Genomic DNA, 18,876 nt, shown 5'->3' with positions numbered 1-18,876 from the left:
GGCTAACAATACATAATATGTTAATTAAAAATTTAAAAATTAAATAAAAAATTTAAATAAAAAAATAAATAAGTGCCTAAAAGAGATATTAAAAGAAAGCCATATATAAATATAATATACATATTGCTTTCAAACACAGCTTTTCAAGCTGAGTAGATACTTAATAGAAATGTACTAGCTGTTAATATGATTTATCTCAAAAGATATTTCAGAAAGTCACCTTAGAGAGGTTTTTTTCCTTTTATGATCTTACAAACTATATTCCTAATTGTAATCTTAAAAGTTGTACTTACTTTAAAAATAATGATTTTCCTGTTTCTATCAGATAAATTACTTAGATTTGGTTAATCTATTATTGGCTGTACTAATTATAGAACTGATTAATTACATATAGGTCAATTTTATGTTTAATGTAGAATAATTTACTTTCCTAAAGGTTGATAAATTTCTAACTCTAATTTTATACTAAACTCTTAGTGTAGCATTTCCTAGTGTGTAATTCACTACCCACAAAGACTCCTGCAAATATAAGTGTATTTTTTTTAGAATACAAACTTTAGTTTCATACCTTTTCCACTGGTTTTCATTTTCTTATTCACTTGAGGACTACCCAAGTTACTTGTTAAAAGTTGTGAACTTACAAATTCATACATTGTTACCATTTTTTTTTCAATATTCTTGTTACCAGATTATTTTTCTACAGGTAATTGAAACACATCACACACACACACACACACACACACACACACACACCCCTGCAATGAAAAAAGTTGGAGGAATTATCTAGGACAAGTTTTCCATATGGAGGTCTATGAACTTCTTGAGTCCATGAATATATTCTGAAAGATTCTAAATACAGGTTTCAAATTTTGGGTTCTTTCTTTCAAATATAAGCTAAAAAGGAGTTAAATCCAATCGTGTTCTGGATTATTTGTGGGCATCTTTTATCCTGGTTTTGCAGTACAAGTTTATTTTTTGCATTTACCTTTCTTTTTGCTTTTTACTGCATTTGCTCTTAGGGAGGGTCAAATGAGGTCAAGGAATGATATAAAACAAAAATTTTTCAGTTCAAATAGAAAACAGTGACCAGAAAATGGAGCTACATATGTACAGAGGGGATAAGCATGCAAAAAAAAAAAAAAAAAAAAAGAGAGAGAGAGAGAGAAAGAGAGAGACATGGAGAACCGCAATTAGTACCATGTGCAAACTGTGAGTGAACAAACTGCTGCCACTCTTTCTAGAATTTACCAACATAATTATAGCAGTTTTTTAGTAGTAAGAGTCCCAGTAAGTGGGCATAAAAACTACAATGACCAGGACACTGATTCCAGGATGACACAAATGTCATAAAATTAAAAGATAAAGTCAATACCAAATGAGAATTTTTAAATGCTAATATATCTTTATATTATTAAACCCAGCCTGTAGTGATCCAAAGGGACACATGCACCCGAATGTTTATAGCAGCAATGTCCACAATAGCCAAACTATGGAAAGAACCTAGATGTCCATCAACAGATGAATGGATCAAGAAGATGTGGTATATATACACAATGGAATACTATGCAGCCATCAAAAGAAATGAAATCTTGCCATTTGCAACAACATGGATGGAACTAGAGCGTATCATGCTTAGCGAAATAAGTCAAGCAGAGAAAGACAACTATCATATGATCTCCCTGATATGAGGAAGTGGTGATGCAACATGGAGGCTTAAGTGGGTAGAAGAATAAATGAAACAAGATGGGATTGGGAGGGAGACAAACCATAAGTGACTCTTAATCTCACAAAACAAACTGAGGGTTGCCGGGGGGAGGGGGTTTGGGAGAAGGGGGTGGGATTATGGACATTGGGGAGGGTATGTGATTTGGTGAGTGCTGTGAAGTGTGTAAACCTGGTGATTCACAGACCTGTACCCCTGGGGATAAAAATATATGTTTATAAAAATAAAAAAAAATAAAAAAAAAAAAAAAAAAAAAAAAAAAAAAAAAACCCAGCCTGGTCATATTAAATTCAAGAAAGTAGTTGTGTATGCCACATTAATGTTATTAATTTAAACTTTATTATTGTAGTTTTAAAGTCTTACTTGCAATTGTTTCACTTTTTAGTTATTTAAGAATAAAATGAATAATAAATTTATCCCTAATCTTTATACACACAGATTGCATATGTGTTTATAAATACGTTATTTTACAAAAGCCAGTCTAAGCAAACAATGTTACCCACCATTTTACTGTTGTTATTATTATTATTACCATTATCATCATCATCATCACCATCATCTACCCTTTAGATGGATCCATTTGAAGATTCTAAACAGAGAAACCTTATTCTGTGCTTTAAAGCCTCACAAACACAAAGCAAAATAAATGATATACATTCACCACAAAGAAGCATACAACATATTGGAAATTTCTCAGTTCATACTTCCACAAATGTAAAAATTATGAAATTAATCTGATATTCTCTTCCATTTCCATTTCAAAAGGTAATCATGGCCAAGTAAATTAATTTAATGATATAATAGTGAAACCACACAATTTGTAAAGCACTGTTCCCGGGACCATGCCAAACCATTCAACATCCTCTCAGAAGGTATCAGTGTGGACCAAAGGTCCAGAATTAGGCCCAAGAGGAGGGGACAGAGTTTTCAATGGAAGAAAAAATAAATCATTAAAAGTTCTCATTATTCTATAACATTAGTATAAAACTCCTGGAAAATGAACAAAGCATGGAATTTAGACCTACTTTAATTTAAGCACACACACACTAAATCTCCTTGAGGCTTACCAAGACAGAATAACACATGAGTCTAAGGTCAAAATCATGGACTTAATAAAAAGCAATTTGGTCAGCGTGTACTGATATGCATAATTTATCTCTAGCGACTGAACTGGAGGCTTAGGGTTGTAGGGAATCCACTAGAAACAAGACAACAGAATGCAAACGAATAAGCCAATAGAGGAATTGAGTCCAGGACCATGGTAAAATTGATGAAGAAGAAATCAATCTCATTAATTGAGGCTGGAAAAAAGTTCAGTAGCATGAGCAAGGACATAAAGATTCCTACAAAAGGGTTTACAGAGAAACATGTTAAAACCCTGAATCCATTCATCTTACTTAGTCACTCCACCCCTAGCTGACCTGAAAGTAAGCAGAGTGTTTATATCTATTGGTATTTGTATTTATTCTTTTTGTGAAAGGTAAACAGCTCAATACTGGGGTCATGACTTCTATATCCCGAGAGTTCTGAATAAAATAAATCTTTCAGGTGCTTATCGTAAGTGTATTTCCAGCTCCACTTAGTGAAAACAATTCCAAGTAGACTAATGGCAAGCTCAAACAAGGTAACTAACTGTCATTTTAATGCATGTGATTTGTGTTAAAGATGCTTAAAGAACAAATAGTTTAAGTTGTTGAAATACAGTTACAATTTGTATTATTGTTACAGTCACTGGGCTGAGAAACATACTTAAAATGAATTGTAAAAGGAGAATTTAAATGTGACACAGAGGCAAATATTAAAATAGTAATTCTTATGCTATAAACTCTATTTCTTTTTTAAAATAGAAAATATTAAGTGACACATTCTGAGAAAGTGCAATTCTCTTCTGAGTTTACACAGCATAAAATGAATAGAAGTCAATCCACCTAAAAAATTATTCTAAGGGTTTAAATTATCTAGACTAAATCTCAACACTGATTTAATAAACCAAATAATTTATATACATTCCATTTTTTAAGTCTCAGTGTATATATATTGTTAATATCTCAAAAGAGATTGTTCTACAAAATATCATATTACAATAATCACATTCCTTCTGACATCTCACTAGTCTGCCACTTAATTTATATTTCTGGGTCTCTGGAATATCTTCTATTAACTGACTCTGGAAACCAAATTTAAACCAATTGAGGCACAAGAGAAGTTAGCTTTGTTGACTGTGTTCACCCTTGTCAGCTTGACAGCTTTCTTACCCACCATAAATTGGCTCCTACAGATCTCTAAAGATCTTTTTACCTACAAGAGAGATCAAGCATTTAGGGATTAAGGCTGATTAGTAGAATGAATGAATGAAAGAATGAACAAATGAACCTCCTCTTTCCTGGCTGGAACTATGGAGGGTGCAGAAGAGAAGAAAAAGAAGGTTCCTGCTATGTCGGAAACCCTTAAAAAGAAGCAAAGGAATCTCACAGAGTTAAAGATCAAGCGTCTGAGGACGGAGTTTGCTCAAAAGACACTTCAAAAGGCAAGGAGGAAGCTTATGCATGAAAATGCTAAGCGTTACCACAAGGAATATAGGCAGATGTACAGAACTAAGATTCAAATGGCGGAGATGGCAAGAAAAGCTGGCAACTTCTGTGTTCCTGCGGAACCCAAGTTGGCGTTTGTCACCAGGATCAAAGGTATCAGTGGTGTTAGCCCAAAAGTTCAAATGGTTTTGCAGCTTCTTCACCTTCACCAGATCCTCAATGGCACCTTTGTCAAGCTCAACAAGGCTTCAGTTAACATGCTAAGGATTGTGCAACCATACACAGCATGGGGTTACCCAAACCTGAAGCCAGTGAATGAACTGATCTGCAAGAGTGGTTAAAGCAAAATCAACAAGAAGCGAATTGCCCTGAGAGATAATGTAGTGATTGCCTGATCTCTTGGCAAATATGGCATCATCTTCATGGAAGATCTGATTCATAAGATCTATACTGTTAGAAAACGTTTCAGGGGCACCTGGGTGGCTCAGTGGATTAAGCCTCTGCCTTTGGCTCAGGTCATGATCTCAGGTCCCGAGATTGAGTCTTGCATTGGGCTCTCTGCTCAGTGGGGAGCCTACCTACCCCTCTCTCTCTGCCTGCCTCTCTGCCTACTTGTGAACTCTGTCTGTCAAATAAATAAATAAAATCTTAAAAAAAAAAAAGAAAGAAAGAAAATGGTTTAAATAAGCAAACAACTTTTTATGGCCCTTCAAATTATCTTCCCCATGAGGGGGAATGATGAAAAAGACCACTCATTTTGTAGAAGGTGGAGATGCCAGCAACAGGGAAGGCAAGACCATCAGGCTTATTAGAAGGATGAACTAAGGTATTTACCATAATCATTGTTGTAATCTGGCCAGTTAATAAATGACTACTCTCAAATGACGGGGAAAAAAAGAATGACGGAATGAACAAGCTACCATACAATCTACTTGGAAATACTCAAATCTTGTTTCTCTATTATTTTTCGTCAGATATATTAAGGATAAAAATAATAGCAAATTATGAATACAATTGCCTTTGTTAAGTAATTAGAAGGGGAATAAGAAGGGCAAATATTTGGTACAAACAGACTCTCTTCTGAAGGGTTCTACCAGACTCTGTGGTTTCTTTACTGAGGCCAGGATAATGGTGAAGAGCAATGCATGGGTGTTAAGCAAGTAGGTTTGGACATCGATGAAACAGGCTCAGGTCATGATCTCAGGGTCCCGGGATCTAGTCCCGCATAGGGCTCTCTGCTCAGCAGAGAACCTGCTTCCTCCTCTCTCTCTCTCTGCCTGCCTCTCTGCCTACTTGTGATTTCTGTCAAATAAAAAAATAAAATCTTAAAAAAAAAAAGAAAAAAAAACCACTATTGAAATAGAGAGAGGGAGAGAGAGCATGAGCAGGGGGACAGAAGGAAAGGGAGAAGCAGGGTCCCCCACTGAGAAGGGAGCCTGACACAGGGCTCGATCCCACAACCCTGGGATCATGACCTGAGCTGAAGGCAGGAGTTTAACTATCTGAGCCACCCAGGTGCCCCAATTTTTCATCCTTTTAAAAACACAAGTAGGCAAGATTATTTGGTCCACTTCAATAGTCTTGGATATTAAAATGAAAAGATACAGAAACAAAGGCACAGAGAGAAACAGAAGAGGGTAGAAAATAGGAAGGGAAGAGGAAATATATGTGAACATACTGTAAACTCAGTATTTCCAGTAAAAATACTCAGTTTTCAAGACTAAAAAGTGACCACTTTTTTCCTACAAATGTCATATTTTGAAAAAGAAAATTCTGGAAAGGATAATTGTTAGATAACTATGCAACTGTTAATTTCATTATTCAATAAATTATTGAATCTATTACTCAATTGCTGCTATTCACAAGCTTCTGTGGATGAAATCTTTGAAAAGAACAATAAATTTGGCCAATTATCTGCTGCAGGTCTTTTATATTAACCAGCATGTTATTAGAAGAGTTGGGAAGTCAGGGAATATAAAAACTTTTATCATGTCCCCAGGCTTCTCCAAGCATTCTGGTACAGAACTGAGGCCAGACTTAATGTCTCTCTTGCTTTTGCACACCATTTTTAGGTGTAAATTGCAGAACCACTTATTACCAAAATAGTTTCATTCAAGATAGACTCTAATTCTTATCCAGCAGAGACATAGAAAATATAAAGCTTGAGCTAATAAGGCCTGTGAGCTTTGTATATGATTAAACTAGTCACTCATTAGAAAAAATAAAAAGTGTTGTCCTAAAAGTGTGCCTCATTTTACTATACAGGGTGTATTAAAGGCAAATTTGAAAATTTGTGAGAAATAAAGATTAGGTTAAACAATATAAAGTTGACCATATTCAACATTTTTCTCTTTAAAAGATGGCAATTTCATATGATTCTATTACATAGTGAAATATCACTACATCTCGTGATTGTCACAGTAAATAATGTTCATGCCAAATACAAAATGTTAAATACCAGATATGAATATTAAGAGTAGATAGTTTCACATACACTCATCAGAAAATTTGCCACTAACATCTATTTTCTTTAATAACTAAGGACCATACTTAGCTTTACAAAAATGAAGCTGGCATTAATGTAGATGATCTAATGCATGTATGTACTGATCACTATTAATTTTATCACATCATGAAAGTATTAAAAGCACTTTTGAATGTAAGTAAAAAAAGACAAATCCATTTAAAATGGGAATATTATGGGAGAAACTGATCCAAATATAAAAAATTGAGTAATGGCAGTCAGTGGATCATCAATATTTTTGTTCGTTTCTTCTACAGCTTACATTTTATTTTCATTGCTTTTATTTTAATGCATTCATCTAGCAATAATTAGCATGTTATTTATACTGTGTCTATCTTCCTTGTATGGAATACTTGACAAAGTATGTTATTATTTCTTTCAGAATTAATGACCATTTTAAAGTTTCCTTTTTGAGTCTCTGCAAAAGATTTAGATTGCCCTGCCTAACCCAAACAAGAAGGCACTACACATTTTACATACTAAATTACTGTTCATGGGGTGGATTATGTGCAAATTTAAAATCTCTAGCTAAATCCTTCTTAACTCTAAGAGCTGGGTAGAAGTAATATGCTCTCCCATCAAAAACCTGTCGGCAGGGTTCTGACATTAGTTCAACCAGAATCATTAGGAAGACAAACTTGCTGCACCATGGTGAAAACTGATGTTTTACTAATACTTATTGGACGAGAGACTGTTTTATTAAATCAAATTCTCGGATTATCCAAATGTTTGGTTAGATTACAAATATGCTGTATTAAATAAGGTCTGAAAGATTCACACTATCAGGTATAAAGTGGAAATATTGGCTGCTTGGAGATTAATTTATTTCAATGGTAATAACCTATTCTGTTGTCTCAGATTTGCTGAGCCATTACCCCTTTTCTGAATTTCTATCTTTCCAAATTATTTCATGCCTTATATTTTTATAATGATTTAAGTATGAATCAAGTGGTTCTTTCTTTAGAAAGAGTTTTAGAATTCAAGATTTTTCTCTATACTCAGCACACTGAAAACAAACCTTTTTGGGTTCTGTTTGTGTGTTTAATTTTGTTTTCTGCGTAATGACCATAGAGTATAAACCTGTAAAATAATAACTCTTTTATACAGATATCAGAAACTTTACATTGATTAGAAGAATAATCAACTCCCATTTAAACAATTCACAAAATTTCTGATTATTCTGATGTTTTCATATTGGCTATATTTTCTTTTGAGAAATTAAAAAACCACTAGATGCTTTTACAAAAATTTTAGAGGGTATAGAAGAAAAGTTTAAAAAGTGAAGTGAAAATAATCTCACTCCAATTCCTAGCAAAATATTTCATCACAGTTGCTATGTCCAGATTGTCTTCTGTTTTTTGTATGCATATACAGATGCGACTATATATGAGCATGTGCATAGGATGTGTGTGTCTTAACCATTACAATGATGACCTGTGTACAGGGCCTGTCCTTGTTTTGCTACTTAATATATTGTAACTGCGGCACTGGGTTATTCAGTTGATTGAGCATCTGACTCTTGGTTTTGGCCTCAGATCATGATCTCAGGGTCCTGGAAGCCCAGCTTTGGGCTTCACACTCAGCCGGAGGTCTGCTTGAGGTTCTCTCCCTCCTTCTTCCTCTGCCCCTCCCCCTGCTCATGAGTACACACACTCTCTTTCTCTCTATCAAACAAATAAATAAATCTTCAAAATATATCTATCATAACCATTTTCCAAGATCATTAAAAGCTTTTTTAAAGGCACAACTTTAATGCCCATGAATATCATACTTAGGACTGCCATGTGATTTAATCAGTCCTCTTTGGATTTGGGGGATGTTCATAATTTAATAGTTATTTGTAATATAGATGAAAATATTTGCTTTGTATTTTTTCCCTGAATTTTCAATTATTTTTTTAGGATGACTTCTGAGAAGTGGAATTATTGGTTCAAATAATATTAAAAGATATTTAAAGTCATGAAAATAATATATTTAAGTATTACAAATATACAGAGAAAAAAGTAAGCATCTTTCTATTCCCTCAAATGTTACCCTTAATAAATACTAACAATGTTATGTATATTTTTACATAAGTTTCCTGTGCTCAATCAGTATACCCAAGTATTTATACAAATTTATTACATATATATTTCCTCTTTATTTCTTCTTTTAACCAATAAGAATGAACGATGCCATAATTACCCTTTATTTTTTAATTTCCCATTAAAAAATAAAACTTAAGAGTACTTCCAAGTCAATAACTGTATATAAAATACATTCATGTTACTAGCTACATACTACCATGCAACACAAATATATAACTTATGTAATTAACTACCTTATTAATTAGTATTCATATTTCTTGATAGTAGTAAGCATGGTACATACATTCTTAAGTACTGATGTTTTTTCCTCTGTAATCATTTGAACTGTGAGATTAGAAGAATTTTAATAGACACTGCTGAATTTATAGGAGACTTTAGCAGTTTTACAGGCCTTCCTGTCTCTATTCTTGCAAACCAAGCTGGGTAAGAGACAGTTAAACTAACTTAAGAGATGGTTTAATCTTATTATTTTAGTAAGGTTAGAAAGATTTTTTTCAAATTTCCTTTACCCTATTAGTGAAGTTAAACATATTATATACATTAAATGAATTAAATATATTGTCATATATTTGTTCCCTATTTTTATTTCTTATTCTATGAATTGCATTTCCATATCTGATGAACACTGAGTAATATATGGAAATTATTGAATCATTATATTATACACCTGAAACTAATATAACCCTGTATATTAACTGCACTGGTATTAAAATAAAATATGCTTAAAAATATATTAGAGGTAAGAATGGGGGTGTCGACTCTCCCTCTAGCAGCTCCAACTTCGGATTCTGACAGATGGGGTCAATGGGACATGCAAAGGGAGATGCATATGATAGTGATGGTACAGGACATAGGAAGAAATTTCTTTGTGCTAGTCATTTTTCTGATCACTGAACTTCTGACTTTGTCCTGAGAAGGTGTAGTTTCCATGGCTATACACAAAGACTCTTGGTCCCCAGGAAATGCATGGGTTTGGTAGAATACAAGCTCTTGTCAAATTCACAGAGAAGGGGCACCTGGGTGGCTCAGTGGGTTAAGTCTCTGCCTTCGGCTCAGGTCATGATCTCAGGGTGCTGGGATTGAGCCCCACATTGGGCTCTCTGCTTAGTGAGAAGCCTGCTTTCCCTCTCTCTCTCTACCTGCTTCTCTACCTACTTACGATTTCTCTCTATCAGATAAATAAATAAAATCTTAAAAAAAATAATTCATAGACAACTAGAATACCAATGGGTATTCTACATCTCCAGGATATTTTCTACATAGAAACTACAGATATTTGACAATTTCCTGAAGACTTTTGTCATAGTCTACAATTAGGACCAACTTCACCTTCTTGATTTGAAAACTATCTATTTATTCTAAAATGGTAATACAAGGCATTAGTATTATTTAGACTCTCACTGGAGGGTATCTGGTCTTCAGTGTGATCTACACAGGAATCATTCTCACTGGTGTTGCTCTAGAGGGAGCAACAGGATGGTGGACTATATAAGATCTCCAGATTATTTTCCTGAACTTCACCATCCCTGGCAACTATCCCTTCTTTGTTGAGACTGATTAGACCTTCATAAACTGCTTACCACTGGCAACAGTGACATTTAACCATAAATAGAGTGTCTAGATTATTGGGGTTTTTTGGCACAAAGATGCAGCAGATGTCAAACTGAGAGCCAGAATCTCATCCTTTACCTCTTCATGCCCTGCCAGGCTTCCATCAGCATTGTCCCTGCAGCTAAAGTAGTTCTCCAGGTTCCTAAAGCTCTGATGACACGAGATCAGTCCTATCTTGTAGGCAGCCACAACTGCAGGAATGGGAGGTTGCACTGACTAGGGATGGCACAAACATAAAAAGGGGTTTGGTTTAAAGCTTGCTTGAGTGGCACCTGGGTGGCTTAGTCGTTAAGCATTTGCCTTCCGCTCAGGTCATGATCCCAGGGTCCTGGGTTCTCCCTCTCCTACTCCTCCTGCTGTTTCCTCTCTCACTGTGTCTCTGTCAAGTAAATAAGTAAAATCTTAAAAATCAACCAATCAATCAATAAATCAATCTTGGTATTTTTTAGGGTTACCCTAATCCAATATATACATGGATACTGAGTATATGATAACATAACAATATCAGAACTAGCAGGAAATACATACGTGCACTAATACTTAGTAGAAATAACACAAGGCTATTTTTGTTGAGTTTATTTTTCTTGATATAACATTTCTGAAAATTTGATTATTTCACAATCAATATTTATTTAATACAGTTTTCTTCAAAAACACTATTAATCTTTCTTTATGCTGCATCTTACACTCAATGCTATCTTAAAATCAATTTTATATATATACTTTGTAGAACTTTCCATGGACTGTATGCAAGATAAAACTAATGAAACTATTAATAAGTGAAGAAATAGTTAATATCTCAACATGTTTTCCTAAGAAGGCTAAAGGCAGAATTGAAATATTCAGGCAAGAGTAAAGAAAAACATGGGTTTCAGACAGAAAAGAATTGAATGTTTCTTATATCAGCTGCTCTTTTTATAATCCCAGATTTTAGGGGATGAAGGACATTCCCTAAATGGAGTTGTTTTTTTTTTTTTTAATCTACTACAACTACAAACAACTTTTCCTTACAATAAAAATGTAAGTTAGGGAAAATGTGGTACTGAAGTTTTAGCTCTTACAAACTCATCCAAGTGCTGACTCTCAATAGTTAAGAAATTCAACCCATAGTTAAATCTAGTCTTCAATATTTAAGAAATTCAACCCATAGTTAAATCTAGTCTTCCATATAAAACCACTTTTGTTATGTGAATTAGTAACATCCCGGCTATGATAAAAGATAGGAGAAAAGGATTTTGGAGCCAGACCCAGGGTACTGCTTCAAAAAATAAAAGAGCTCATTAAATCCAAGACAGACATTCAAACTTTCTAACAAATACCAAACAAAATTTTTAGAAAAAGAAGATGAAGTGACATAGATCATAGTATCAAATACTTTAAGATGAAGCAAAATAGCTAAAATATTGAATGGGAAAAAAGATTTTTTACTTTAGGGAATAGTTTCTCATTTGTGTAAGGTAGAGATACCATCGAGAACAGGAGGAACTGGGGCACCGGGGTGCCTCAGTGGGTTAAGCCTCTGCCTTCAGCTCAGGTCATGATCCCAGGGTCCTGGGATCGAGTCCCACATGGGGCTCTCTGCTCAGCGGGGAGCCTGCTTCCCCCTCTCTCTCTGCCTGCCTCTCTGCCTACTTGTGATCTCTCTGTTAAATAAATAAATAAATAAAATCTTAAAAAAAAAAAAAACAGGAAGAACTAGGAGTAATATCAGAAGGTTACCATTTACCATTCAACTGTGCTGTAGAGTCACCAGCACACATAAATAGTTGAGTCTATTGGCTCAACTGATATTGAAAGGAAAATATAATGATTATAGGCAAACCCTAAACCATGCTTTCTGTTTCAGACAAAAATGGATTCTCATTATTCTTTGACAAAAGAATGCTACCACAGTCTACCAAGACCCATCACATCCTCTTCATAAGTTTTATAGTTCTCCTTTCACTTTGTTAGAACTTCATGGCTGAGGGATTAATTCAGCTAATTCCGAATTACCCCTTTATATTTCCCTCCCTTAACGACATTCCTCAGAACTTTCACAATTATTGCTGGTCACTATGCCAACAAATATGATAAAACTATATATATATTTGCCGTTGATATTATTTCTCTGAGGCAAAATGATTATTGGTTAAAAATCCATAATAAGGTCTATTTAAATACTATTTGCATAACTGCTTTCTCCTAATTGAACTACACCTGATCCTGAAAGCACAAACAAATATGTAGTGAAGCTAATTCAGAATCAGTTTTCAGGGATTCTGATTGCCTTTGTTTTGGGAAGTTCTGTGTAAATTTTCTGCGACTATCATGAGCTTGCATCCTAGAACTCAGCTGCCATTGCTCAGAAGATTGATTGAGAAGACATGTTACTACTGAGGACACTGATAGCTCATAGGTAGTGGCTTCTGGTATAAGCCCTGTTTGATACTGAAATCTTGCCTCTATTATTTCCACCCCTGCTGTTACCAACAGTCACTAATCTCAACCCAGACAAGGGCCTCAATACTGCAGACGGCACCATTATTCACCATTACAGATGACGCTGGATACAAATTTATCAACTTTTGGCAGTCTATTTCCCTCTGTTATGATAATTTAATGGGCTGACCAACATATATGAATGCCTATGTGAGTTGTGGGTTCTACATGGTAACTGTCTACCTGCTTCCTCTGACAATGATGAGTTCCATAGCAGAGAACCATCTGGGCAGAGGTTTGGCTCAGGAATGGTGCACTATCATTCCATACCAGTCAATACCCCCAAATGAAGCATTTAACACTGAACCAATGACTTGGACTTAACAATCCTCTATATCATCCCCTTAATTAAACACATTATGTAGGCTTCTCCTTTTAGATAATATTATATTATCTCTCTTTTGAAGCATAAAATCCAGCTTTGAGTCTCTCCAAAGTCTTGTCAAAAAAATTAGTCTTTAAGCCTTGGTGTTCAGTTGTGGCTTCTCTGGTATATGGACTGAGAAAGGCACTTAAATTCCCATTGTGCTTCCTAGCATGCTCATGAGGTCTTCTCAATTCCTCGACTTCATCTAAAGTGATGTCACCTGCCATACGCATTGTACCCAGTTTCATAATTATCAAATAGAGAAAACTCCAAACAAATCTGAACAACAGTCCTAACACTTTGTAACAATATTAAAATCACAACTAAGCTTTAATGAAAAATTTGTCATATAAATAAAATCTGAAAGAAATGTGTTTCATTAAAGTCTAAATATTTAAACACCATGTAACCCACTAAGTTACCTTAATGTAATACTTACATTAAGATCATGTTTTAGTAAGATTGTTCCTATAACATTTTATCTTTGGCTTAATTTAAAAAAATAAACTGATATTGAAAATAGAACTGAAAATTTCAAGTCTGGATTAGGTTTTACCTAATCTCCTTCTCATATCCCAAAATAATTATACAGTACTTTCTCACAAACATTAAAATATAAAAAGGTAACTTGTGATGATTTTTAAGTTTTATTTATTGATGTTATTTTGGAAATACAGCTCCTTAAAAAACTAGTTCTAAGATATAATAATGGCATCAATAACATATGGACATCTTTAACCAGAACAAAACACATGGTTCTACATCCTGATCTACTGCTCTCCAGCCTATAAATTAGAGGTCAAGGCACCATATCCAATGTCAGGAAATCTGTCAGTACTGAGGAGGAAAGTGGGTGAAAACAGAGGGACCTAGTTTTTCCCTAAAGAGTTCTGATCCTGCCATTTTTATGGGTTTATTTTAAATGAACAGAAGGGTTAATATTTTCAAGGTTTTGGCTTCTTTAAATTATCAGTGAATTAAAAATAACCATGACTCATAGAGTTGATAACTAAATATTGCAATTAGCTGCATATATAACTAATCTTTACATACTACATTATTCTTTACAAAGAACTTAATCATGTAAAGCTCATTTGTTCTTTAAAATGGCTCAGTAATGGGATGCCTGGGTGGCTCAGCCATTTGAGCATCTGCTTTTGGCTCAGGTCATGATCCCAGGCTACTGGGATCAAGTCCCACATCAGTCTCTTGCTCAGAGGGGGAGCCTGCTTCTTCCTCTGCCTGCTGTTCCCCTTGTATGTGCACATGCACTCTCTCCCTCTCTCTCTCTCTCTCTCTCTGAGAAAATCTTAAAAAATAAATAAAATAAAATGGCTCAATGAAGGATCTAACACCAACAAATATGTATCTGATATCCTGTAATTAGGTTTGTTAACAAACTGAAATTTTAACCCAAGTCAAATACCTGAGAGACTGAAAGGTCTAGTTAGATATGGGATGTTCATATGGTGATTCTATCCTGTGTCCGTCCTACTATACGATACTATGACCCACAAGACAATATAAGAACAATTATGTAATGCACTTATTTGTTACAGACTATGCTGAACACTTAGACAAAACTGTTCAGTCTCCTAAAAGGTTTTGACATATAGAATTAAGATAGAATTGTTATTATAAGAAAAAAAAGAAAAAATCGAAACATCAAAAGTTTAACAAACTAGATAAGTGGCAATATTTGATTAGGAATTTTAACATTAAATTAGTTTTTATCTTGGCCAGACTTAAACTCGCTTTTATCCTAAAACAAGTACAAACAAAATAACGGAGTTCAAGCTATGGGATTGGCTGCCCTGTTTTGAAGGAGGTCTCATTTATCTTTTAGCCACTCTTCATCCCAGAGGATATAGACTTGCTTTAGTAAACATAAGTTTGCAAAAGTATTTTAGAGGGTATCCCATTATATAGTGGCCCAGCAGCCACCATTTCTGTGTTCATTGCCCAGGAGCCTTGGGAGTTGCTATAGGGAGGAAGGAGAAGCCATCCAACACTTGGCACCACTGCCTTCTGGCATCTGCCAATTCCCTCTAATACACTTTGCCCATGAAGGCTGCTCAGAGCAGGTGGTTTCCGCTGTAGGAAGAGGGTTGTGGAAAGATATTCATGAAATGAATATTTATGAACAATCCTAATCTTCATTTTAAGTATAAGGGGAAAATAAATTTTAAACAGAGAGAAACTTAGGAATCGCTGATTTAAGGCATCATCTTTTAAATATTTACAACCTCCTTGTGTTACTTCTGAAATCCTTTAATCTGAAGTACAGTAAATAAATTAGGAGACTAACATTGAATCCGCCAGAAGACTCTGATAGATTTTCTTTAGTATGAGCAAACCAGTCATTTATGTAGTTGACTCATTTCTGTGCCAATTATTTTTCAAACAAAGTTAAATCATCTTGCTAGTCATCTAAAATCTAGTTTGTGACACTCACTTAAATGATGGTGTTAAATTCTTTGCTCATAGTTATTTCAAAATTGGCAAGGCCATTTTTGCTGGATTAATAGAAGTCACATAAAAAAAATCGATGATATTTTTCCAACTTCCTTCCATGTGGACATTTTGAGGGCTCATCATTGCTTCGAAATGGGAACAAGGGCTCAAAGGATAGGGGAAAAAAAGGCAGCATGTTTGAAATAATACTTTTTTTAAAAATTTCATTTATTTATTTGACAGACAGAGATCACAAGTAGACAGAGAGGCAGGCAGAGAGAGGAAGAGAAGCAGGCTCCCCGCTGAGCAGAGAGCTTGATGCAGGGCTTGATCCCAGGACCCTGGGATCATGACCTGAGCCAAAGGCAGAGACTTTAACCCACTGAGCCACCCAGGTGCCCCTGAAATAATACTTTTTATAAAATTTATTTACAGGGATTATAAACTGCTGCATCTTATATGCATTTTACATTTCTTCCTTTAGTTCTTCTTGTGTCCTAGAATATGTATTTACATTTTTTTTAATTCATAGAATTGTTTTTTAGAGAAGTTTTAGGCTTGCAGAAAAATTGAACAGATAATACAGAGAGTTCCCATATACATCCCTTTGCCACACACACATGCACAGTTGCCCTTATTTTTGACATCTTGCATTAATATATGCTACGGACTTAAGTGCATCCCCCTCAAATTTAATATGTTGAAGCCTCAACCCTCAATGGGATCATATTTGAAGATGGGGCCTTTGGGAGATAATTAGGTTTAGAAGGATGAGATGGGGGGATGGTGTCATAGTGATGAGATTAGCACCCTTATTAGAAAAGGAAGAGATATAAAACTCTTTCTCTGTCAGAAAGGATACAGAGAGAAGGCAGCCATCTGCAAACTGGAGCCAGGGCTCTCGTCAGGACCTGATTAGGCTGACACCCTGATTTCTGACTTTTCAGTTTCTAGAACTGGGAAAAAATAAATCTTTGTTATTTAAGACACACAGTCTCTGGTATTTTGTTACAACAACCCAAACTAAGGAATATTAGGAATACAAAGTAGTATGTTATCTTACAACTGATGAACCAATATTTATACATTATTATTAACAATCAGTAGTTTACAGTACACTTCACTATCTCTGTTGTACGTTCTATAGGTTTTGACAAAAGTCTAAAAACATGTACCCACCATTAAGATGTTGTTCAGAACAATTTCACCTCCATAATATAGTATGTTTTTAATTGCATTTTCAGGTTGCTCACCAACTTACATCCCAGTAATTTTCCTCCCTGTACAGAGGATATTTTTTTGTTGTTTTTTTAAGTAGGCTTCCCACTTAGAGTTCAACATGGGGCTTGAACTCATGGCCCTGAAATCAAGACCTGAAGTGAGATCAAGAGGTGGATCCTTAACCAACTGAGTCACCCAGGTGCCCACCCCCTAAGGAAGATTATTTTAAAACTCTGGTATAGGATGAGCACAAAGTGTTATACGCAACTAACGAATCATTGAGCACTGCAACAAAAATATGATGTACTATCTGCTGACTAACGGAATACAATAAAAAAAAAAGATTAAAAAATTCTGGTGTATACAGAATCCTTCCATTTTTCTTCATTAATACTGAATTTAATTACTTTGTTTCATAAACCAATTGCTTTAAATAGTTTTTACCCAGAACTATGAGTTCAGAAATTATTGCACTTAATGAAATTGTTAGTCATGAGGGGATTCACAGTCATTGTGACTCATAAAGTCTAATCCACAAAAAAGAAAAGTTGGGATTTAGACCTCTGCAATGACTTCAGTATAATATCTATTACTTAAATCAGGCTCAAAAAATTTACAGGCTGACCGGCCAATCAGAAAGTTGGGTAGGTGAGACCAGATCCCTAGTAATACTTCTTAAAGTGAGACTTATGGAAAATCTGCCTTCTCCTTCCAATCTTATACAGTATCACAAGGCAGTTAAAACAGCAGTTCCAACACCGGATATGGAATAGTACCAATTTTACAGTATGACTCTGGGTGAGGTACTTGGTATTGAAGAGCCTCAAATTTCTTATAGTAACATAGTAACACTTACTTCACTTAATTTCTATAACAATCAAATTACATAATATATTAAAATTCCTAATACAGTACCTGATATTTAACTAACACTCAATTAATATTTGTCACTGTTACCATCATTATGTTATTAGAATTTTTACTATACAGTGGAGATCCAAAGAAGAAAGTATAGCAATAGTTGCCTATAGCACTGGAAAAAATGATCAAAAGAAGTATTAGAACTTCCATCCCAGATATGAATAGTGTTAGCTGTACCATCAATATAGTAGAGTATATGAGTGGTAGGGATAGCATTAAATTCAAGAAATATTTATTAGAATTTCTTCTGGCTTTCTTCTGGGTTAATTAGACATGTGTCTATTTACTATCTAATAGTTATTCTGTTACAATTAGTTTTTAAAAACCACATGGTAAAGAGGCAGAAAAGAAGACATTTTGGGGAGGGCATGTGCTTTGGTGAGTGCTGTGAAGTGTGTAAACCTGGTGATTCACAGACCTGTAATACAGGTTTATAAAAAATAAAAAATTTAAAAAAAAAAGAAGAAGACATTTTCAAAAATAGCCATTGATAGTAAAACTATATTTTTGAAGTTCCAAGTCTTTAAAAATTAGAGAATTACAAAGGTATGGTGATTATCCATCCCTCTTTTTAGGACACCTACTCATACTAATCAAGGTAGGTGAGAGGAAGAAATGAAAAACTAGAGTGGAGAAGAAATACTACATTTCAAAAGTTAGGATGTTTTCTTTTCCAGCTCATGAACTTGGAGACAACTTATTTTAATAAGTAAAATTTAAATTACTTGGGACTAATAGTATTTAAATTAATTGGTCTAGCCAAATGAAAAGGCTAAACAAGTGTTACATCATTTAACCCAAACAGTAACTTCCTGAGTACCATTATTTTCTCCATTCTATTATCAGAGAAAAGAAAAAAAGATCTACTAGTAATCTACGATGCCAATTGAAGGTAAAAACAGAATTTGAACCCAGGACATCGGGTTACAAAGATTCTACACTCACTTATCCTTCAT

At 34.6% G+C, this 18,876-nt stretch overlaps 1 protein-coding gene and 1 pseudogene across 1 annotated transcript in view; both read left to right on the top strand.

Moving 5' to 3' along the window:
- OLFM3 (olfactomedin 3) overlaps positions 1–18,876 on the top strand; it is a 198,863-nt gene that overhangs the window by 99,545 nt on the left and 80,442 nt on the right. The gene's annotated exons all lie outside the window — the stretch shown is intronic.
- On the top strand, positions 2,040–5,510 carry LOC101680764 (annotated as a pseudogene).

Source organism: Mustela putorius, unplaced genomic scaffold (genome assembly GCF_011764305.1).
Source record: "Mustela putorius furo isolate JIRA1106 unplaced genomic scaffold, ASM1176430v1.1 tig00003853_pilon_pilon_pilon, whole genome shotgun sequence".
NCBI lineage: Eukaryota > Metazoa > Chordata > Mammalia > Carnivora > Mustelidae > Mustela > Mustela putorius.
This window is presented reverse-complemented; position numbering and strand designations above follow the sequence as displayed.